Raw genomic sequence first — 24,256 nt, forward strand, 5'->3', positions numbered from 1 at the left:
AATTATGGTTTTTTATTTAAAATCTCATTTATATAAACAACTATAATTTCTAATTTTAATTTAAAAAATATAGTAACGTACATAGAAATAAATTATCACATTAATTTCAGGTACCTCGATCAAAAATTAAAAACCAACAAGATTTCAATCAAAGAATATTCATAACTAAGGACTGCATCCAAAGTCTCCCATAGTTTACCGTCTAATTTGTAAACTACTGAAGAATGTTACTGAAGATAGTTATGCAGAGAGAGAGAAAGAGAAGAAAAGAAGATCGAGAGTTTAGAGAGAAGAGAATTTCAGAAAATGTATTATCTTTCTTGTTAGTTACAAAATGATTGTTACAAAGCTTATATAGTTTGCATTTGTAGCTTACACTCTAAGCTACACTATAACAAACTTTAACTAACTCTTTAATCTCTTGACACATGTCTAATTCACAGCCATAGGATCTTAATACTCCTAACATCCCCCCTCAAGCTCAGGAGCAGAGAAATTGAGCCTGAGATTGGCACAATGAGTCCGAAAAATAGGTGCAGAAAGCCCTTTGGTAAGGATATCCGCGAACTGCTCAGTTGAAGACACAAAGTACACCTGTAGTTGTTGTGTTGCCACCCTTTCGCGAACAAAAGGGACATCAACCTCAATATGTTTTGTTCGTTGATGTTGAATAGGGTTGCAAGTCAAAGCTATCGCAGACAGATTGTCACAAAAGATTAGGGTTTTTCAGTAATTGGAATTTGTAGAAAATGTAGCAGAGACTTGATCCAATCCAGTTCAGCAACCGTAGTAGACAATGCCCAATATTCAGCATTCGTTGATGATCTACAGACAGTGTTTTGTTTCTTGGACATCCAGGAAATAGGATTAGAACCCAAGAACACCACCATTCCAGTAGTTGACCATCGATCATTAGGGTCTCCAGCCTAATCTATATCACTATATGTAGTTATATCAAGAGAGCCTTTGACATATTGAATACCACAGTCTCGAGTAGCCTTTAGGTACCGGAGGATTCATTTTACAGCCACAAAATGGGATTCCATTGGTCTTTGCATAAAATGACAGACCTGATGCACTGCAAAAGCAATATCCAGTCTAGTAAATGTCAAGTATTGTAGGGCACCAACCAAGCTCCTGTACAATGAAGATTATTGTACGACTTTCCATCATTTGTGAGCAATCTATTGTATGGAAAACATGGAGTAGCACAAGGTTTGGAAAGTAGCATGTTTGACTTAGTTAAAAGATTAGTAACATACTTATCTTGGGAAAGAAACAGGCCATCCTTATTCTGCACAATTTGAATCCTCAGAAAGTAGTGAAGGGGTCCCAAATCTTTTATTTCACACTCCTTAGCAAGGGATTGAATAACTGTAGTGATAGTTTGCGTAGCACTCCTTGTTATGATTATGTCATCCACATATAAAAGCAAGATCACCACAGAATTATCAACAGTTTTCACAAACAAGGATGAATCTGCATATGTAGACTTGAACCCCAAAGATGGTAGAAAAGTCGTGAACCACTCATTCCAGGCCCGTGGTGCCTGTTTTAAACTGTAGAGTGATTTATGCAACCTGTAAACATAATCTTCAAGCTTTGGATCAACAAACCCAGGTGGTTGTGTCGTATAGACCTTTTCTTGCAATATGCTATGGAGGAAGGCATTTTTCACATCCAATTGTCTCAAAGTCCAGCCAAAATGTGCTGATAAAGCCAGGACTAGTCTCACTGTTGTTGGTTTAACAACAGGACTAAAGGTCTCTCTATAATCGATGCCCTCTTCTTGACTAAAACCTTTTGCCACCAGCCGTGCCTTATATTTCCCAATTGAACCATCATCATTCTTTTTGATCTTATACACCCATTTACACCCAACTAAGTTCTTGTGTTTGGGCAATGGAACCAAGGACCATGTACCTTGATTATGGAGAGTGGATATTTCATCCTTCATAGCATCATACCAAACTGGATATTTCAATGCAGATTTATATGTTGCAGGTTCCACTTTATTCAAATCCACACCTTCATTTTCATGAACAGTAGCCAGTAGGGCAATTTTCTTAACAATCCCACTCTTTGACCATGTCTGCATTGGATGTAAATTAACTGGAGGAATAGAGAGAACCACTTCCAGTTGGTTAGTTTGGAATTCATGTACCATAGGGAGTGTAAAGGATAAGGGCTGTGTTGTTGATGAAACAATGAATTGACCATCAGAAGAACCATTAGTACTGGAGCTTGCAACTGTACCTGGGACTGTAGGAGAATCTACTGAAAAGTGATGTAGGCTAGTATTTGGCATGACACTAGATATAGAATCTGAATCTAATGGTACAGAACTTGATGATGAACTCAAAGTCGAGTGTTAAGGTGACTGTGGAAACACAAGAACATTACATTGATCTGGAACTGGATTTGGGATTAGTATATGTGATGGTAGTGGTGAAAAAGAATTAGGGTAAGATTTAGACACCAGAGAATGATAAGGAAACTCTGTCTCATCAAATAAGACATGTCTAGAAACATACATTTTGTTTTTAGAAACATCATAACTGAGAAAACCTTTATACTTTGATGCATACCCAAAAAATACACATTTTGTTGTTTTGGGATCTAATTTGGTACTAGTGTATGGCCTCAACCAAGGGCAACAGGAACACCCAAACACTTTCAGATGTTGGATTGCAGGTATAGAGTTGTACAACAACTGAAATGGAGACTTATTTCCCAGTGCAGGAGATGGCATCCTATTAATCAAATATACGGAGGTTTGACAAGCAAAAGACCAAAACAAAGATGGTAAAGAAGCAGATTGTAATAAAGTGATGGATGTTTCAATGATATGTCTATGTTTTCTTTCGGCTATCCCATTCTATTCAGGTGTGTGAGGGCAGGACAATTGATGCTTTATTCCTTTATCATAAAGAAACTTTTGAAATACTTTACCTATATATTCACCACCACCATCACTTTGGAGAGTTTTAATGGAAGTTTGAAACTGATTGAAGATAAAATTGTAAAGGGAAACAAATATACCAGAAACATCACTTTTATTGCATATGGGAAAAATCCAGCAAAATTTTGTACAATGATCAATGAATGTGACATAATATTTGAATCCTTCTGGAGAAACACAAGGGGCATGACCCCATACATCACTGTGGACAATATCAAAGGTTTGTACAAATTTGTCTCCTGAGCAAGAAAAGGGTAGTTTACTGAATTTGCCCTCTAAACATGGTTGACACATAGAAGGATCTTGATCAGCAACACAAGAAACATGAGAGGAAGTTAAAATTTGAGAAACAATGGTATTAGATGGATAACCTAGTCGTTTATGCCAAATGCTGACTGTAACTTGTTTGCCCAAAAAAGCTGCAATTTTTCCTTTGTTGATAGTAGGATAAGACCGTGGTGAGAGGATAGGATACAATCCATTATGACACAACCCTTTGTAGAGTATCCTCCCTGTGGTTTTGTCCTGAATCCAAAATGAAAAAGCATCGAAAATTAACCAACAGTTATTATCCAAACAGATCTTATGCACAGATAACAAATTTTGAGACAGTTTTGGCACATATAGAATAGAATTAAGCCTAATAGGCTGCATTGGAGTTCGGAGAAGACTAGAACCAATATGGGAGATAGCTAAACCTTCACCATTAGCTGTTTAAATGATCTCATTTAAAGGATATGGAGTGGACAATGAAAGATTTCGCATTTCAGAGGTCATATGATTATTTGCACCAGAATTAGTAAGCCAAACTTGTTGCTGAGATGGTGCTGATGGTGCTGAGAATGAAGAGTAAGGACCATTGGTTGTTCCAACATGCATATCACTCATTGGGGAGGTTCCATTCTTATAAAAACATGTTTCGGAACTATGATATGGATTCCCACATACATGACAACCAGATGCACCACTTGTATTTCGATATTGGTAGGTGTCAGCAAGATGATTATGCTTACCACAAATTTGACAGCCTTACGAGACATTGGTATTTCTGAATCAACATGAAGATGCCAAATGATTATTTTCCCACAAATTTGACAAATTTGAGCCTGAAAGCATAGTTATGTGTTCTTGGTGGTGATGTACCAAGAATGCCAGGTGCCGAACTTGAATGAAAATTCTTGCTAGTCCCATATTTCGGATTGAAGTTGTTTCCATACCGATTTCTGCCTTTACCATTTTGATTAAAGGACTTATATGCATTGGAATTAGAAGTAACATAATTTCCACCAGAACCGGAAAAAGATTGATTCTTGGATGGCAAGCCATTGGTTTGTGCCATTAGTGCAGATAACACCGGTGATGAAGGAATAGTGTCAACCAGAACTTCTTCAGCAAGCAATTGAGACCGAAGATCTTTCAATGATATCATAGTTTCACGACCCCTAATCACAGATCTTATGGTGTTGAACTCAACAGGCAGACCATTTAGTGTAAGAATCACTATATCATCATCATAAAAAAAGACACTAGCAGCAGACAACAAATCCCGAGCTTCTTTATTTTCTGCAAATACACAGTGATAGAATCACTACCTTTCTTTATGGTTTGCAACTCGGATTTGAGTTGAAATATACTTGTTCTTGTAACTGTAAAGAATTGTTCTCGAAGACGGCTCCACAATTCTTTGGAGCTAGTACTCCCAATGGCACAGGATATCGCAACCGAAGACAATGTTGCAGTGATCAATTGCATTAATGCTTTATCTTGCATTTTCCCCACCTTATAGTCATCAGATTGAACCCTTGTAGCCGAATCACCAGAAGAGTCATGACAGAACTGAGCAGGACAAGGTATCGAACCATCAACAAAACCAATTAAGCTATGTTCTTCAAGAAGCAACTCCGTCTGAAAATGCCAAGCCAAGTAATTTGTTTCATCTAATTTCACATTTACCGAGCTTGAGACTGATGGAATTAAAGACATAATCGAAGATTGTAGAATCTGTAATTGAGCAGCGGTCACCATTGTTGTCAATTACATAGGAATCTTGACAGAGAACTAACCACAAACACTTTTGGTGGGCACACTTTTGAGAAGACGAAATCAGACGAAATAATACAGATGAAATACCCCAATTTATCAGAAAAGATCACAAATCCACAGAGACAAGATCGGATAGAAGAGATTGTAGAAGCGGAAGCAAATGAAACCAAGATCGAAAGACCGCCAAGCTGCTATGCTTGTTTAGGCTCTGATACCATTTAAACTACTGAAGAATGTTACTGAAGATAGTTATGCAGAGAGAGAGAAAGAGAAGAAAAGAAGATCGAGAGTTTAGAAAGAGAAGAGAATTTCATAAAATGTATTATCTTTCTTGTTAGTTACAAAATGATTGTTACAAAGCTCATATAGTTTGCATTTGTAGCTTACACACTAAGCTACACTATAACAAACTTTAACCAACTCTTTAATCTCTTGACACATGTCTAATTCACAGCCATAGGATCTTAATACTCCTAACATAATTCCCTCTACATCCCTCCTAGATAATCCCTTCTAATCTCTCACCAACCTTGTCTGCCATACATGGTGATTTTATTATGTCTTCCTCCCACATTACTCTCATTTCCAAGCCCACCATCCTCCTCCATCTTTAACGATCTCCAATCTTATGCTTGCAGCTAGCAAAGGTTTTCAAATCCAATCCTTGAGCATAAAAATAGTAACATAGACTTGGGTTTAGTCAAGTTGTCTAGTGTATTTCACCATCTATATCCGAATTCCTACTTCTCCCTCTAATTTAAATGCATTTAATACGATTATTTTTCTCACTTGTCAAAAAAGAGTATAATATTGGTAACTAGTTACATCCTTGATTAATTACCTATTTCCTTATCATACTAATCTTTTACTTGAATATAATTGATAGGGTTTTCAGTTTACTACTGTGCCACCACCCTCTCCATCGACCCTAATTCTTACTACTGAAATTGAATCACTCATCCATAAGTTGTGTTTTTTATGGTGCATTAAATTATGAATTGAATATAGTAATTGTCATGATTTCGATTTCTTGGAGCAGGTTTCTATCACATCCTCCTCCAAAAAGAATTCCACAAAATTCACTTGTGTGTAGTTACTGATGCCTTGTTACAAAGGGATGATTTTTCTTTTCCACTAAGTACAGAAGAGTGATGTATTCTATTAAATTTTGTTTGGGTAAATGTAGGAAGTAAGTGACATGCATACTTCATTGTCTCCAGACCTTGGGGTTCGTATCAAACAACCACCATGGCAACATTAGTTGGAATGAGTAATTAAAAAAATAAAAGACAACGCCTAGAATGATAGTAGCACTTAGAAAAATAAGGGTTTGTGTTGGTAACGTTTTGCAAAATAATTTTTCGTTTTACAGATTCAATAACGAGTGTAAAATGTTTTAATATGTTATATTTAAATATGTTGATGCACAAAATCAGCGAGGACTTTGGTACAACAGAAAGTGTTAAGTTTGTGACCTTCGCTAGATTGTTCCGGTCACTAGTGTGGATAAGTAAGTAAATGGATAGGGACAGGGAAGCAAACACAAGATGTACGTCGTTTACGCAGATTGGCTATGTCCACGGAGTAGAGGAGTTCTTATTAATTGTGAAGGGTTTACACAAGTACTAGTGAATGATTTAGTACAAATGACATTAGGAAATATTGTGAGAGAATGATCTCTATTTATAGAAGAAAGTTTCTAATTTCATTTTGACATTGACACGTGTTGTGTTGTGATTGGCTTCTGATGTTGACACGTGTCGTGCTATGATTGGCTTCTGATGTCGACACGTGTCGCACTGTGATTGGCCTCCTGGTTGGAGGGAAACTCTTTTGGGTCCTTGACAGTATAACGTTGATTGGTGCTCAGTAGTTTCGGGATTGGTCAAGTATGGTAAAAATAGTGCTCCCCTAAGTTCCCAAGTAAGGGAAGCTCATCGGTTGAGGACTTGCAAGATCTAAGCTATTGAGTAATCATGAAACTTCTAAGTACTGAAGTGTGGTTTCATTTTCACTTGCCTTATCTGTCTCATATGTTGATGTGGCATCTTCTCTGGAAGTACTTTTCCTCCATCCAGGGGTGGTATCATTAACCGATGAAGATGCACAAGGTAATGTATCAATTTCACTTGAAGCTTACTTGTAGTTTCGGGCTTAGTCAAGTGTGATACAAACCCTATAGTAGGAGTCCCCCAAGTCACTGAGCTAGGAGATTTGCCGAAGGAGGTAACAGACAAGGTAAGCAATCAGACTTCCAAGTAAGCAACCTGGATCGGAGGTTCGACTTCGGCTTCCGGTTGATTATTCTCCTTCTTCTTGTGTCGTAAACATCACCAAGGATAAGGAGAAGGAAATGGAGAAGATATGATATGAGATACTTTTGCTTTTGAAGAAGTAACTTTCCACAGGCTTATTCTTGAACTCGGCTGGAGGGTTTTCTGGTTTCCTCCAGAGTATAAGGCCGACTCAAGAATTTGAGGGTCAAAACAAGTCCATCAAATCTAGAGTACGTTCGACCCTGATGATATGGGATACTTTTATTGTTCACAAAGTAGTGGATGTATTGGCACATGTTCTGTTACGCTTGTATGCACATGCTTTCTTATATCCTTCTCACTTGCCTTATCTATTCCTCAGGCATATGTGGTATCTTCTTTGGAAGCATAAGATGTTGAAGATGAGTACTCGAGAGCAATGCCAGGTAAGTAATCAAGCAAGGGGTTCCAGGCAGTCAGTTCCTGACTGGAAGCTTGATTCCAAGTGTTGACTGATTGCTCTCGTTCTCCTTGTCTTGCAGGTAAGAACAAGGCCAAAGGAAAAGACAGGGAAAAAGCATGATATGGGATACTCTTGCTTTTAACCCTGATGATATGAGATACTCTTGCTCTAGTGTAGCTTGTTTGCAGAGGTATTATCAGGAAGAAAAGAAGCTGAGTATTTCGAGAGACTCTGCTAAGAGTGCCCTATCGGATGTGAAGAAAAGTTAAGCATTTTTTTTTATTTGCAAGTATGCCTGGCTGTGGAGGATGGAGGTCGACATATATAAGAGTCTCCCTAACAACAAGTAGTAGTGCTATTCATTTACCCTTCTTGGTCATAGCAATGTAGTGGGAGCTGCAGGCTTCACGTGTTTTAACTTTGCCAGAGCACTTTGAAAAAGTGGTCTATGGTATCCGGAAAGCTGATGTTGCGTGTGAAGATGACAGACAAGCTTTATCCAAGGAAATCTAGCTCTCGAAGTTCGGAGAGCGGTGCCTCTTCAGTTTTCGAACAAGCAATCTTATCGGGGATCTGGCTCTCGAGATTCAGAGAACGGTGCCTCTTCGATTTTTGAGAAAGCAATCCTGTTGGGAGTCTGACTCTTGAGATTCGAAGAGTAGTGTCTCTTCAATTTTTGAGAAAGTAATCTTGTTGGGAGTCTGGCTCTCAAGATTTGGAGGGCGACGCCTCTTTGATTTTTAAACACGTAATCCTGTTGGGAGTCTGGCTCTTGAGATTCGGAAAGCGGTGCCTCTTCGATTTTTGAGAAAGCAATCATGTTGGGAGTCTAACTCTTGAGATTCGGATAGCAGTGTCTCTTCGATTTTTGAGAAAGTAATCATGTTGGGAGTCTGGCTCTCGAGATTCGGAGGGCGGTGCCTCTTTGATTTTTGAGCAAGCAATCTTGTTGGGAGTGTTTTCTCGAATGTGAGTAAAGGTTGGGCATTTTTTATAGTCTGCCTTGCCACGGAGCGCGTAGGTTGACACACATTAGGACTTTCTAGTTATCAACCAGTGGTGCTGTTCCTTTACCCTTGTGGGTAATAGTAAGGTAGCTGGACCTTTAAAATTTATGTGTCTAAACTTTGTTAGAGATCTTTGGCAAAGTTATTTGTGGTACCCGATGAGCTGATGTTGCATGTGGAAAGTGGTACCTCTTCGGAATCTGGAGAGTGGTGCCTCTTCGATTTTTGAACCAACGACCCTGTTGCCCTTTCTTTTATAAGGGCACCAATTGTGTGCAAGAAGTACATTCAGAAAGTTATTGCTTGTAGGAATTTTCCCCTTACTTCAGAGATTTATTGCACCTCATTTCTCATTCATCATTTCTGAGAATGTCTGGCCCATTCGACCGTCATTTTGACTCGAACTTTGGTGAAGAGGCAGCCATGCCTTCTCAAGACAACTTATGGCGCTCATCATTCTTATCCCCTACTGGTCCTCTTACTGTTGGGGACTCTGTGATGAAGAATGATATGACCGTTGTGGGGTGGCCAGGAACCTTCTCACTCTCAAAGATAACAGACTACTTTCCAAACGATCTGATGAGTTGGCTGTTAAGGATTCTCTGGGTCTCAGTGTTCAGTGTGCAGGTTCTATGTCTAATATGGCCCAGTTGCAAGAATCTGATGGTCAGATTTTACTTGATTATCAGAGGTTTGTGGGTTTGTTCCAAAGGCATTTATTGCATTCGTCTTCTGGGGCTGTACCGCGTAATGAAGCTCCAAATGATCAACCTTCGATGCCTCCTCCTTCTGGGGTTCTGCCTAGTACTGAGGCTCCGAATAATCACTCTCTGGTGCCTCCTCTTTTTGGGGCTCTGCCGACTGCTGAGACTTCTCCTGAGCAACCTTTGTGAAGGCTCCCTCTTGTTTGTTTATTTTAATTCATGTATATGTACATATTTGTAACTTATCGGAGATATCAATAAACAAGTTTTGCTTCATTTCAACGTATTGTGTTAAATACACCAAGGCCTTCTTCACTAAGTTCTTTGAATTTTTCCTTTTGTTGAATCTTGTATGTTGAAGCTTTGTGAGTGAACCATGTAGGTTGAGGCAGTGCTCCCTTAATTTCCCGAGTAAGGAAAACTTCTCGGTTGGAGACTTAAAAAAATCCAAGTCACTGAGTGGTCGTGAGACTTCCGAGTATCAAGGTGCAGTAGCATATGGTAGGAGTCCCCCAAGTCTCTGGTCGAAGGAGTTGACGAATAAGGTGTCTTGCTAGTAGCCAAGTTTCCAAAGTAACAAAACTTCACCATTTTCCTTTCTAAGTGGTGCCCAAAACTCCTCCTTCATATATATTTGTTATGAAAGTTGTTAGGCACAAAGAAAAGAAGGCCTAGGCATTTTTTTTTTTTTTGAATTTTTGAATTTTTGAATTTTTGAATTTTTGAATTTTTGAATTTTTGAATTTTCGAATTTCCAAAATATATATATATATATATATATATATATATATATTAAGCTTTGTAGGTGAAACTTTGAGGTTGAAGCTTTGTTAGGTAACATGAATTGATTTTGCTTCACACTATCTTGATCAAGATAGTGTGAAGCTTTTGTAGGTGAAGCTTTTGTGTTGAAGCTTTGTAGGTGAAGCTTTTGTGGGTGAAGCTTTTGTGGGTGAAACTTTTGTGGTGGGTGAAGCTTTTATGGTGGGGGAAGCTTTTGTGGGTGAAGCTTTTGTTGGTGAAGCTTTTATGGGTGAAGCTTTTGTAGGTGAAGCTTTTGTGGTGGGTGAAGCTTTTGTGGGTGAAGCTTTTGTGGTGGGTGAAGCTTTTGTAGGTGAAGCTATTGTGGGTGAAGCTTTTGTAGGTGAATCTTTTGTGGTGGGTGAAGCTTTTATGGGTGAAGCTTTTGTAGGTGAAGCTATTGTGGGTGAAGCTTTTGTAGGTGAAGCTTTGGAGTTGAAGCTTTGTAGGTGGAGCTTTGGAGTTGAAGCTTTTGTTAAGTACCATGAATTGATTTTGCTTCACACTATCTTGATCAAGATAGTGTGAAGCTTTTGAGAATTTGTAGTTGTCCTCCATTGATGAAGCTTTTGTTGAATTTCCCTTTTTTTTTTTTTTTTTTTTTTTTTGGGAAACTAGAAATTTGAAAATGTGGGAAAGACAACATACACAAATTTTGCTCCCACACTGTTGAGCAAGAGATGGTGATGCAAGCCACACCTTGTAGTAGTCGAAGGTTTGGATGAACCATATAAATTGAATTTGCTTTGAACAGTCTTGAATTTGCCTCGAAGGTTTGAGAATTGTAGTTGCCCTCCATTGATGAAGCTTTTGTTGGCACCATAAATTGGTTTTGCTTCATACTATCTTGATCAAGAGTGTGTGAAGCTTTTGAGAATTGTGGTTGCCCTCCATTGATGAAGCTCTTGTTGGCACCATAAATTGGTTTTGCTTCACACTGTCTTGATCAAGAATGTGTGAGCTTTTGAGAATTGTGGTTGAACTCCTTTGATGAAGCTTTTGTTAGCACCATAAATTGGTTTTGCTTCACACTGTCTTGATCAAGAGTGTGAAGCTTTTAACGAGTTGTAGTGTTTGCATTGTTATAGAGGGGAAATGTCTGAAGTAGATGCAAGATGGCTGAATAGCTTGATCTTCGTATGCCATGCACTGAAGTTATTGTTGGCTTGCAATAAGACTTTGTTGGTGACTATAACTCTTGTTAGGCTCTTGTTAGGCATAAGTGCTATCCTGGTTGAGTTGTCAAGCTTGAGGGTTTTTGATTATTTGTGAATGCTAGGAGTTCACATGTACAAGTTGTATCACTCGTCTTCTGGTAGGTGGAATGAATGATGAGTTGCTTTCATCACTTGGTTGGTGGTATGAATGTGAGTTCTTTCATCATCTTTAATCACATTTCATCACCTGGTTGGTGGCACGAGGATGAGTTCCTTCTTCACCTGGTTGGTGGCATGAATGGCAAGTTGCCAAATGATATTAGACACTTGGTTGGTGGCATGAAGAAGAGTAAGGGTTGTACATTTCATCACCTGGTTGGTGGCGTGAAGATGAGTTCCTTCTTCACCTGGTTGGTGACATGAGTGGCAAGTTGCCAAATGATATTAGAGTACTGGTTGTACATTTCATCACCTGCTTGGTGGCATGAATGAGAGTACGGGTTGTACATTTCATCACCTGGTTTGTGGCATGAAGATGAGTTCCTTTTTCACCTGGTTGTTGGCATGAGTGGCAAGTTGCCAAATGATATTAGAGTACTAGTTGTACATTTCATCACCTGGTTGGTGGCATGAAGGAGAGTACGGGTTGTACATTTCATCACCTGGTTTGTGGCATGAAGATGAGTTCCTTCTTCACCTGGTTGGTGGCATGAGTGGCAAGTTGCCAAATGATATTAAAGTATGGGTTATATTTCATCACCTGGTTGGTGGCACGAAGATGAGTTCCTTCTTCACCTGGTTGGTGGCATAAGTGGCAAGTTGCCAATTGATATTAGAGTACGGGTTGTACATTTCATCACCTGGTTGGTGGTATGAAGAAGAGTATGGGTTGTACATTTCATCACCTGGTTGGTGGCATGAAAATGAGTTCCTTCTTCACCTGGTTGGTGGCATGAGTGGCAAGTTGCCAAATGATATTAGAGTACGGGTTGTACATTTCATCACCTGGTTGGTGGCATGAAGGATAGTACGGGTTGTACATTTCATCACCTGGTTGGTGGCACGAAGATAAGTTCCTTCTTCACCTGGTTGGTGGCATGAGTGGCAAGTTGCCAAATGATATTAAAGTTGAACAATCCCCAAATCTGTGAACTTTTATATCACCCAACTCCATGAATGGCGCCCAAAGCCGAGAAGAAGCCAGCAGAGGAGAAGAAGTTCGCCGTGGCAGAGAAAACCCCCGCCGAGAAGAAGCCCAAGGCCAGAACGAAGCTCCCCAAAAAGGCCTACAAAAGGGGATATCACTAGCGTTTTAAAATCGACAAGAAACACTAGTTAATGTCGGATATTTGGTAAAAATCCGACATTAAATCGCGCAATGTTGGATAGAGTTACTGACACCAATACTACCGTCACAAAAGGGTAATGACGTCATTTATTCCCCTTAATCCACCACCAAGAAGTAAAGTAATATAAATTAAAAATAAACAACAGCGTTGCTTAAAAGCGACATCATCCTTTAAGTCACTTTTAAGTAACATGAAAATCTGACATGATAGCACTAAAAACGACATTAAGTAACAAATAAACAATTAAATAATCAGACGTACTATCAATCTAAACCGACATCATGTAAGTTAAATAAATAAATAATCTCGCTACTGTCGTCCATAAAGCGACATTAGATATATTAAAAATAATAAACTTTAACAGAACTCCCTCCATTTAGTTAATAACAATTACAACAAATTATATGAAAATAAGCTCACTTGAGCGTGTTGGAGAGCAACACGAAGATGGAATGGCGTTCTTGTTCATCGCAATGTAGTTTTGACAAAACATGAACACAATTGGAGAATTATACACCAAGAGTTTGATAGTATTCGATGACTAAAAACCCTCAATTCGAAGATTGATTGTATGAACCACAATCGTATTTCACTTTCTACCAAGATAAAGATTGAGTTCCAAATCAAAGTAAATTCACAAAAAAAAATTGAAATCAAAATACACATTTACTAATTAAAACCCCAACCCTAGACCCATACGACTTGATTTCAAGTACCAGGCATTGAAACGGCGTGCTTGGCGAGCTCACTGAGGAGCACGAGCCTCACGACAATCTGGATTTCCCGGGAAGTGATCGTGGGCTTCTTGTCGTGCCTCGCGAGCCTGGACGACTCCTGGGCAATCTTCTCGAAGATGTCGTTGATGAAGGTGTTCATGAGTCCCATAGCTTTGCTAGAGATCCCGATGTCAGGGTAGACCTGCTTCAGCATCTTGAAGATGTAGATCTTGTAGGTCTCCACGCTCTTCTTCGATCTCTTCTTCTTCTTGTCTCAGGCGGTGGCTCCGGCCTCCTTGGGGAGCTTCTTTCAGGCCTTGGGCTTCTTCTCGGCAGGGGTTTTCTCCGCCACGGCGAACTTCTTCTCCTCTGCTGGCTTCTTCTCGGCTTTGGGCGCCATTCATGGAGTTAAGTGACATAAAAGTTCGCGGATTTGGCGATTGTTCAATTTGGATTGAAAGACTCTGAGAGTTGGATATTTTTTAGATAGACTTCAAAAGTGAGGACAATGTGTTTTTACACAATAGGAGTGGTTGGATTCTATTGGCTAAAGCGGTTTGACGAGGATCGCTGTCTGGAATGTGATTTTGACCGTGGATTGGGTTTGGGAAAGTTCAAAAATTGACGGTTATGATGTGTTAAGATGGATCAAGCGGATTGGTGCCGGATCGGTGAGTTCAAGTGGAATTGGACGGTGGATACTTTCTAAATGAAATTGACAACGGACGGTTGAGATGAGGGACTGATCGATGACATCAAATAGTAAAATTAGAAATATCAAATAGTAAAATTTGGGTGACATCTGATAAAATTTTAAAAAAGAAAAATTCATTAAAATTATACAATATTTTACAACAAAAAATAATAAAAGAATTGATTCTTACCGACTGTGAACTTGGTCTATATCCCCAAATAAATTGGAAACCTTAAAACCATTGCACAAGAGAAATGCGTAGAAGATTCTAAAGTGAAATTTTTTATGAGCTCTGCCACCTTATGTTTTTTGTAGATTGTTTTATAATCTTGACAATACAGAAATTGATGTTAAAGTATAACATAACAGACATTTCATGATGAAGCTCACTTGAAGATAATTTTCTTAGCATTTCTCATTAATAACCGTCCAAAAGTTTTGTCACATTACTTGATCTCTGAATGTTTTTTTTTTTGCTATTTTTGTCGTATGCGATCTTAAAGCATATACAAACAAGTTTGATGGTTGGATCGTTGATTAGTTTTGTAGAATGCGTATCCCATCAAAACGATAGATTCACTAACGCTTAGAGTTTATTTATACTTTCATTAAGTATAACCATGGAAGAAAATGCCGATAATATCGGCGAAATATCGCCGATATTATCGGTTTTTCGGGACATGGATATTTTAATTGGTATCCGAATGGTTTTCATCCAAATATCGTGATATTATCGATAATATCGATAATATCGCGATATTTTGGAAATATCGCGATATTTTTTTGAACGGTGCAATCGGACTCCGAGCCGAACGTCGGAGAAGAACGCCGGAGACGGTGTGCCTATTCCCGAGCCGATTTCGTCCCAAAAACCTTGCAAAAACACGATTTTTAACTTCAATTTCACATATAAACTTCAAATTTCACGCATGCAAGAGGTAATAAACGATTCAACATATGTGATGTCGGTTTAGGGTTTAGGGTTTCAATGGAATCTCACCTGAAAACTTGTTCAGCGGCGCACCGCCACAGACGACTGAGCCAACTCCGACTTCGCCAGAACCACGATCAATGGCGGCGACACCCAGATATCGAGAAGGATTCAAGATTGTCGGACTGAGGAGCAGAAGGCCGTGGTGTGTGTGTAGGGGAAGGGAGAAGAGAGATCGAGAGATCTGTGTGTGTGTGTGTGTGAGCGTGGGAGAAGGGAGAAGAGAGATCGGAGAAGGGAGAAGAGAGATCGAAAGATCTGTGTGTGTGTGTGTGTGTGGGAGAAGGGAGAAGAGAGATCGGAGAATGGAGAAGAGAGATCGAAAGATCTCTGTGTGTGTGTGTGTGTGTTTGGGAGAAGGGAGAAGAGAGATGGGAGATATGTGTGTGTGTGTGTGTGTTTGGGAGAAGGGAGAAGAGAGATCGGAGATCTGTGTGTGTGTGTGTGTGTGTGGGAGAGAGAAGGGAGAAGAGAGATCGAGAAGGATCGAGAGAGAGAAAGACTGAGGTCGTGGTCTGCGTGTGTGATGTTTGTGTGCGTGCGTTGTGTGCGTGTGTGGTTGCGTGCGTTGTGTCATTTGTGTGTGTGTGTGTGTGTGGGTTCCTACTGTCAGGAGGACACATGACTCACTCAATATTCCCGACAAGTTTTACAATTATTTTGACAATTTGACATACTCACTCAGTATTCCCAACAAGTTTTACAATTATTTTGACAATTTGACAGACTCACTTTTACAATTATAATTTGTATTCTTTTCAGACCATGGATGGTGGTTTCATTCAAAACCGTGTGCCGATATTGTTTTAAAAGGTGGAGTATCAGAGCCATTGTGATATTCTTTCAAAGCTGCATTCTTTCAAGAGGTCGAGTGTCATAGCCATTCAAAGCCTTTTCGATTATTTTATTTCCCTTACCTCTTTCAAAGTCATTCCAGATCCATTCCAGAGCTTGAACACAAAGGGTTCCATATTTAAAGTAAGTTTACAAACTTATATTTATATTCTTATAATTTATACAACAACAAAAAAATTTGTGTGAACTCGTATGTTAATTTTTTTAAGTAATTAATACTTGCATGTTAGTTTTTGTAAGTAATTAAGTAATGTTAACAATTACATGTTAATTTTTTTAAGTAATTAATACTTGCATGTTAGTTTTTGTAAGTAATTAAGTAATGTTAACAATTACATGTTAATTTTTTTAAGTAATTAATACTTGCATGTTAGTTTTTGTAAGTAATTAATTAATGTTAACAATTACATGTTAATTTTTTTTAAGTAATTAAGTAATGTTGTATAATTATTCCCTAGGATAATTTTAATATGTTTAATGTTATTTATTATTTTATTTCCCTTACCATTTTCAAAGCCATTCCAGATCTATTCCAAAGCTTGAACACAAAGGGTTCCATATTTAAGGTAAATTTACAAACTTATATTTATATTATTGTAATTTATACGACAACAAATAAATTTGTGTGGACTCGTATGTTAATTTTTTTAAGTAATTAATACTTGCATGTTAATTTTTGTAAGTAATTAAGTAATGTTAACAATTACATGTTAATTTTTTTAAGTAATTAAATAATGTTGTATAATTATTCCCTAGGATTATTTTAATATGTTTAATGTTATTTATTATTTTATTTCCCTTACCATTTTCAAAGCCATTCCAGCTCCATTCCAAAGCTTGAACACAAAGGGTTCCATATTTAAGGTAAGTTTACAAACTTATATTTATATTATTGTAATTTATACAACAACAAATAAATTTGTGTGGACTCGTATGTTAATTTTTTTTAAGTAATTAATACTTGCATGTTAATTTTTGTAAGTAGTTAAGTAATGTTAACAATTACATGTTAATTTTTTTAAGTAATTAAGTAATGTTGTATAATTATTCCCTAGGATAATTTTAATATGTTTAATGTTATTTATTATTTTATTAATATTAGGTTTTATTATCAAATAGGATAATTATTCATTAATATTAGGTTTTTTTATTATCAAATTGGATTATTATTCATTAAATTATATTATTATCAAATTGGATTATTATTCATTAAATTGGATTATTCATTAAATCGGCTTATTATCAAATTGGACTATTCATTAAATTGGATTATTATTAAATTGGATTATTATCAATTTGGATTATTATTCATCACTATGTTTTATATTAGGATTATTTTTAAGATAATTCGATTATTATTCATTAAATTGGCTTATTATCAAATTGGACTATTCATTAAATTGGATTATTATTAAATTGGATTATTATCAAATTGGATTATTATTCATCACTATGTTTTATATTAGGATTATTTTTTTATCAAATAGGATTTTTATTCATTAATATTAGGTTTTTTTTATTATCAAATTGGATTATTCATTAAATTGGATTATTATTAAAGTGGATTATTATTAAATTGGATTATTATCAAAAAGGAATATTATTGATCACTATGTTTTATATTAGGATTATTTTCATGAAACATAATTATCATCATTTATAGTAGGATTATTTATATTAGGATTATTATAAAAAAGGAATATTATTCATCATTTATATTAGGATTTTTTTTTTGTCAAATTGGATTATTATTCATTAATATTAGGTTTTATTATTCCATATTATTTTTTTAATTACTTAAATTTTTACAATCATTATCTTTACTTCATATTTAATTCTTCTGTAGAATAACTTTATTATTTAGGTTCTCTTATATAACCGTCATCACTACTATATTTTTTGGCCAAAAAATATTTGTCTAATTTTCATGAAAAATAAATGTAGGTACATTTACGATGTCCAGTGGAGCTACTAAACGTGATCCAGCTTGGGAACATGGATACCCAATAGACGGAAACAAACATGGCACAATTTGCAAATATTGTGGTCGGGTAATGAAGAGTGGCGGAGTGACACGACTTAAGTACCATCTTAGTGGATTAGATCCAGCAAAAAATGTCCAACGATGCGATAATGTCCCCCCATAAATGAAGGCATTCATCAGCGCATTATTAAAAAATAAAAAACAGCAGAAGGAAAAGATAACATAGGGAATGGAAAATATTCGAGCTGGGCTACGGGGAGAAGTCTATGGCCAAGAGCTTGACAGTGATGATGATGACGATGAGGACGAATGTGATGATGACATGGGACCTGAAGAACGACGCAGTTTGAAACAAGCATTACGTGCCTCCAAACAGTCAGCATGGGAAAGAGAACACCTTCATAAAATTCCTAATAGAGCACAAGGTTCCGGGACAAGTGGTGGTGCACAAATGAGACGGGGAGGCAGTCTTAGATAATCACAACCAACACCACCAATAGCCCCAAGTTTATATAAGTCATCCAAAGCACGTCAAAAGAGTGTTTGGAGTTATTTCACTGGAGGTAATGTGAAGGAGGGAATGGGGCGTCTAATTAGCAAGTTCTTTATCTATGAAAATGTCCCTGCTGCGAAGGCATCATCACATCATTTCAAAAATATGGTAGTGGGATGTCAACAGGCCGGTCTTGGAGTACAACCTCCCACTCCCTATGAGATAAGAAACTAATATTTGGATATGGAGTATAAAGACATTGGCGAGTATGTTAACAAGTTGAGGTCAAAGTGGGAAACTAATGGTTGCACAATCATATGTGACGGATGGACCGGCCCGACCAGATTGTCTATCATCAACTTCATGGTATACTCCAAGGGAAAGACAATTTTTTTGAAGTCTGTTGATGCTTCAGACCATATAAAGAATTACAAGTATATTTACAAATTATTGAGGGATGTAATCATGGAGGTGGGAGAGCATAATGTTGTCCAAGTCGTGACCGACAACGGTTCTGCATTTGTCAAAACTGGAAAAAAGTTAATGAAGCATCATAATGTGTTTTGGACATCATGTGCATCACATTGTATTGATCTCATGTTTGAGGCAATGGGGAAGAGAGAGAATGTTGCTACTGTGGTCAAAAGAGCTAGAACGATCACAAATTATATTTACAATCACGGTTGGTTGTTGGCAAAGATGCGTGAATTTTGCAAAGGAGAAATTATTCGTCCAGCTACCACTCGATTCGCCACCAACTATATTGCATTAGACAGCATACTCAAGAAGAAAGCAGGGTTGAAGCAACTATTCACTAGTGACGATTGGGCCAACCACAATTTGAGCCGCTCAAATACAGGTCGTATGGTGGAAAGTATAGTGCTTGATCATGCTTTTTGGACTCAATCAGAACATGTGTGCCAAGTGTTTGAACCTGTTTACAAAGTTTTACAGATCGTTGACACAGAGGTGTATCCTACTATGGGGGCAGTATATGAGTTGATGCGTGTAGTGAATGATGAATTGGAAAGAAAACATGGTGCAAAGTGGGTCATAAAGATAATTGAAGACCGATGGTATAAAACATTATACCACGATTTGCATGCAGCAGGTATAAATTATGTCATAATTTTGCAATTCGTTTCTTTAGTTGCATAAGTATTATTTCTCTTATTAGAGTATGTGTTTCTTTGAACAGCATATTATTTGAATCCCCGGTACCAATACAGACCCGGTGTTGGAGATGATGGTAACCTTATACGTGTTGTACATAATGTATACTCTAAATTAGACCCTGCATCACCAGCAGTTGGCCAATTTGGAAATGAGGTAGACAATTACTTAAATTATAATAATTACTTTGTTGGATTAAACTAACACGATTTATTGAATTCAGCTAACATGGTTTAAAGATGCAAGAAGAACTTTTGGAGAACCAACATCAGTTGCTGCTCGAACAAATATGTCTCCTAGTGAGTATAAACATATTTCACTATAAGTTTATAATAGAATTTGTTGGAGTTATTAGGCTTATCAACATTGTTTTTCATTGTAGCTGAATGGTGGATCATGTATGGGACCGATGAACCAACTGTGAGAAAGTTAGCAATCAAAGTATTATCACAAACAGCTTCCTCATCTGCTTGTGAAAGAAATTGGAGCACATTTGCACTCATACACACAAAGCAAAGAAATAAGTTGGCTCATAGTAGCTTGGAAAAATTAGTTTATTGCTACTACAACATGAAGCTTCAAATTCGAGATAAGGAAGCAGAAATAGATCATGTCGACCGTGGGGACCCACTAGATGTGTTTGATATTGTTGGTGAAGATGATGATACATAGGGTAACCAACTTTTTCAATGGATTAGACCTCTTCATCTAGATGATGATGAAGGCAACCCAGCTCCCAGAGTTGCTGAAGAAGCACGTATTGAAGGGATAAATGTAGAAAGAGTATTAGAGGAGGAGGTGGGATCTAGCAGCGCTGACTCTTTGGAAGAACTTTTGCGCCCAAGACCAAGAAACACTGGAATTCCACCTTCTTCCAATCCTACACAACCACAACATCGTGCTGATACTAATGATAGCTCTAGTACAAGATCAGGAGACTCACCTACCACCGGAGGTGGGAATGATGAAAGACATAGTGGAGCTGGAGATAGTGGTGGTGGATATGGAAACTATTATGGACCACTACCTCCCGGATATATGAGCCCCTTCACTGGTGAGGCAAACTTCACGCATGCAACACAGGATGATGACCATGGCAGTAGGCGGGCAGGACCAGGAATTGGTGCCATAGGGAAGGACTATACTCACAGAGAAAGAGGCAAGGGGATTTTGTCAAGTCAAGAAGATGACTCGTTATCTAGAACTTCAGACTCTGTTGGATTGGGAAGTAGTAACTATGGTTATACTCATAACCAACCATTTCCCTACCCTTCATATCCCATTCCTGTTGGGATGGAATCGAGCGACTTATGGAAACAATCCCAGACTCAATCTTCAAATGATTTTTCTTATGGACAACCTCAACCAATCTCGGATCCATATGGGTGGCATGTTAACAATTACATGCAAAACTATTTTGGGGATTTATCATTTGATAACTACTCTTCACAATACACTCATTCTACACGTAGAGATGATGAAGATAGTGAAAAATTTGAACCTCATAGAAACTCTATGTGGTACTAAAGTGTAAAATATTGTACTAATTCATTATATATAAATGATTATGGTGTGTTTAGACTTCTTTCATTAATTACTACATATTTTCTACACTCACAATGTTTGTCAGCTCGCTATATAATCAACTTGATAATGTTAAATCCATCATGCAATGCATTTCTTTCCAATTTTTTGTGATAAACTAATAGATAATTGACTAAATAAACATCCTACAAAGTTTCAATAAAAATTTCCAAGTTTTTCTTACAATTTCGGTGGTTTCCATGTAATTTTTATCGATATCGATATTTTACCGATATTTCCATCGATATTTCCATGTTTTCGGACTATCGATATTTCTGATATTACCGATATTTTCTTCCTTGAGTATAACATAAAATTTTGTGGTATCCACTAGTGTAAATATTTTAAATTGAAGATCGAGTTCATTCATTGCATTCATATAGGGTAAAGGAGTGTAGTTCTAAAAAATCATCAAAATCGCAGTTAAAATAACCGTTAAATCGTGATTTTTCGTTGATAACCATCGAAACGTTTTGTCCCGTTACATGATCTCTGAATGTTTTTTTTTTTTTGCAATTTTTGGTGTATGCGATCTTAAAGCATATACAAACAAGTTTGACAGTTGGATTGTTGAAATTAGTTTTGTTGAATGCGTATATCATCAAAACGATAGATTCACTAACACATAAGAGTTTATTTATACTTTCATTAAGTATAACACAAGATTTTATGGTATCCACTAGTGTAAATATTTTAAATTGAAGATCGAGTTCATTCATGGTATTCATATATTGTTGATGAAATTTCCAACCCCCTATGGCAATGGTTACATCAGAGGAGATCAACTTAGTGCACGGTTATGTTACAACACTTTGGTCAAGCAACAATGCCTGCTTGTGCCCAAGGAAACCTTTTCTATACATGACCAAGTCATAAAGACCAGCCCGGACGAATCCAACTTGGATCTTCACGGTGGCAACAGTCAACCTGACGATCCTTGAGATGACTCTTTCACCCAGCAAGCACAACCTGCTGAAGAGTTGGAGAAGGTTTCTATATCAAAAAATTATCCAGATCGCATGGTAAAGATTAGCACCACCTTATCACCACCCATTCAGTTGGCATTGATCTCTTTTTTGCAAGAGAACATTGAGGTCTTCACCTAGTCATACAAGGACATGCCAGGCATCTCTCCCGATATCATATGTTATCACTTGAGTATTGACCTCAAGACCAAGCCGGTGAGACAGAAGCGAAGATCTTATGACGCTGAACGATACGAAGCAATGAAGGCAGAAGTTGAAAAACTCAAAGGCATAGGCTTCGTCCGCGAAGTCAATTACCCAACATGGGTAGCAAATGTGGTCCTTGTTAAGAAAAATCTAACCAAAGAAAGTCTCCTGCTTCAAAAGGTCTTGTGGAAAATGTGTGTCAACTACACCGACCTAAACAAAGGATGCCCGAAGGATAACTTTCCTCTTCCTTTCATTGACAGACTTATAGACTCTATGGTAAGGTGTGAACTCCTGAGCTTTATGGATGCTTACTCAGGATATAACCAAATCCTCATGAACCCTCTAGACCAATAACACACAGCCTTCACTAGTGACAGGGGACTATATTGCTATAAAGTCATGCCTTTCGGCCTAAAGAATGCAAGGGTGACTTATCAGAAACTAGTTATTTGATGTTCACCGAACAGATTGGGAAGAACATGGAAGTTTACGTTGATGATATGCTAGTCAAGAGAAAACATGCTGACCAACACATCACCAACCTAGCTGAAACTTTCACCATTCTGAAGAGGTATCGAATGAGGTTGAACCCCAACAAATGTGCCTTCGGTGTAGGCTTTGGCAAATTCTTAGGCTTCATGATAAGCCAACGAGGCATTGAGGCTAATCCTGAGAAGATCAAAGTAATCGTTAACATGAAAGAACCGGTAACTTCAAAAGACATCCAGAGCCTTACTGGCAAGGTGGCAGCCTTAACTAGGTTTACCTCTAAGGCCACAGACAGGTGTGCTCATTTCTTCAAAGCACTTAAGGGAAGTAAGAAGTACATTACATGGATTGATGAATATGCCGAGGCATTCAAGAATCTCAAAGACTACATGAGTAAAGCCCCTCTGCTCTCCAAACCTAAGGTTGGTGACACTCTCATTATCTATCTGTCAGTATCAGCTTCAGCAGTAAGTTTCGTTCTCATTCGAAAGGATGGTAATGTCAAACGGCTTGTCTACTATGCTAGCAAGGCTTTACAAGATGCGGAGGCACAATACTCTAACATTGAGAAATTGGCTCTAGCATTGGTCATGTCTGCTTGAAAACTTCGCCCTTACTTCCAACCACACTCCATCATCATGCTTACCAATCATCCTCTTCGACAGATACTCTAAAATCCTAACACTTCATGGCGAATGATCAAATGGGCGATAACATTGGGTGAGTTTAACATCTCCTACCAACCAAAGCCAGCTGAGAAGGGCTGAGTAGTGGTAGACTTCGTCACCAACTTCACATATCTTGTTGACATTGTTTCTACACCTAAACAAGCATAACAGAACACGTGCCGATACATCCACTACTTTCTTAACAGCAAAAGTATCTCATATCATCAGGGTCGAACATACTCTAGATTTGATGGACTTGTTTTGACCCTCAAATTCTTGAGTCGGCCTTATACTCTGGAGGAAACCAGAAAACCCTCAAGCCTAGTTCAAGAATAAGCCTGTGGAAAGTTACTTCTTCAAAAGCAAAAGTATCTCATATCATCTCTTCTCCTTTTTCTTCTCTTTATCTTTCTTGTTACCTACAAGATAGGGAGAATGAGAACAATCAGCCGGAACTCGAAATCAAACTTTTGATCTGGGACTGATTGCTTACCTTGTCTGTCACCTCTTTCAGCAAATCTCCTAGCTCGGTGACTTGGGGGACTTCTACTATATGGTTTGTATCGCACTTGACCAAGCATGAAACTACAGGTAAGCTTCAAGTCAAATTGATACATTACCTTGTGCATATCCACCGGTTAAAGATACCACCCATGGATAGAGGAAAAGTACTTCCAGATAAGATGCCACATC

General features: G+C 37.8%; 1 pseudogene; it reads right to left on the reverse strand.

The window, feature by feature from the left end:
* Window positions 1–13,449: 13,449 nt before the first annotated feature.
* On the reverse strand, window positions 13,450–13,857 carry LOC139187910 (probable histone H2B.1; annotated as a pseudogene).
* Between the last annotated feature and the right edge of the window lie 10,399 nt (window positions 13,858–24,256).

The sequence above is a fragment of the Malus domestica genome, chromosome 09 (assembly GCF_042453785.1).
Source record: "Malus domestica chromosome 09, GDT2T_hap1".
Taxonomy (NCBI): Eukaryota; Viridiplantae; Streptophyta; class Magnoliopsida; order Rosales; family Rosaceae; genus Malus; species Malus domestica.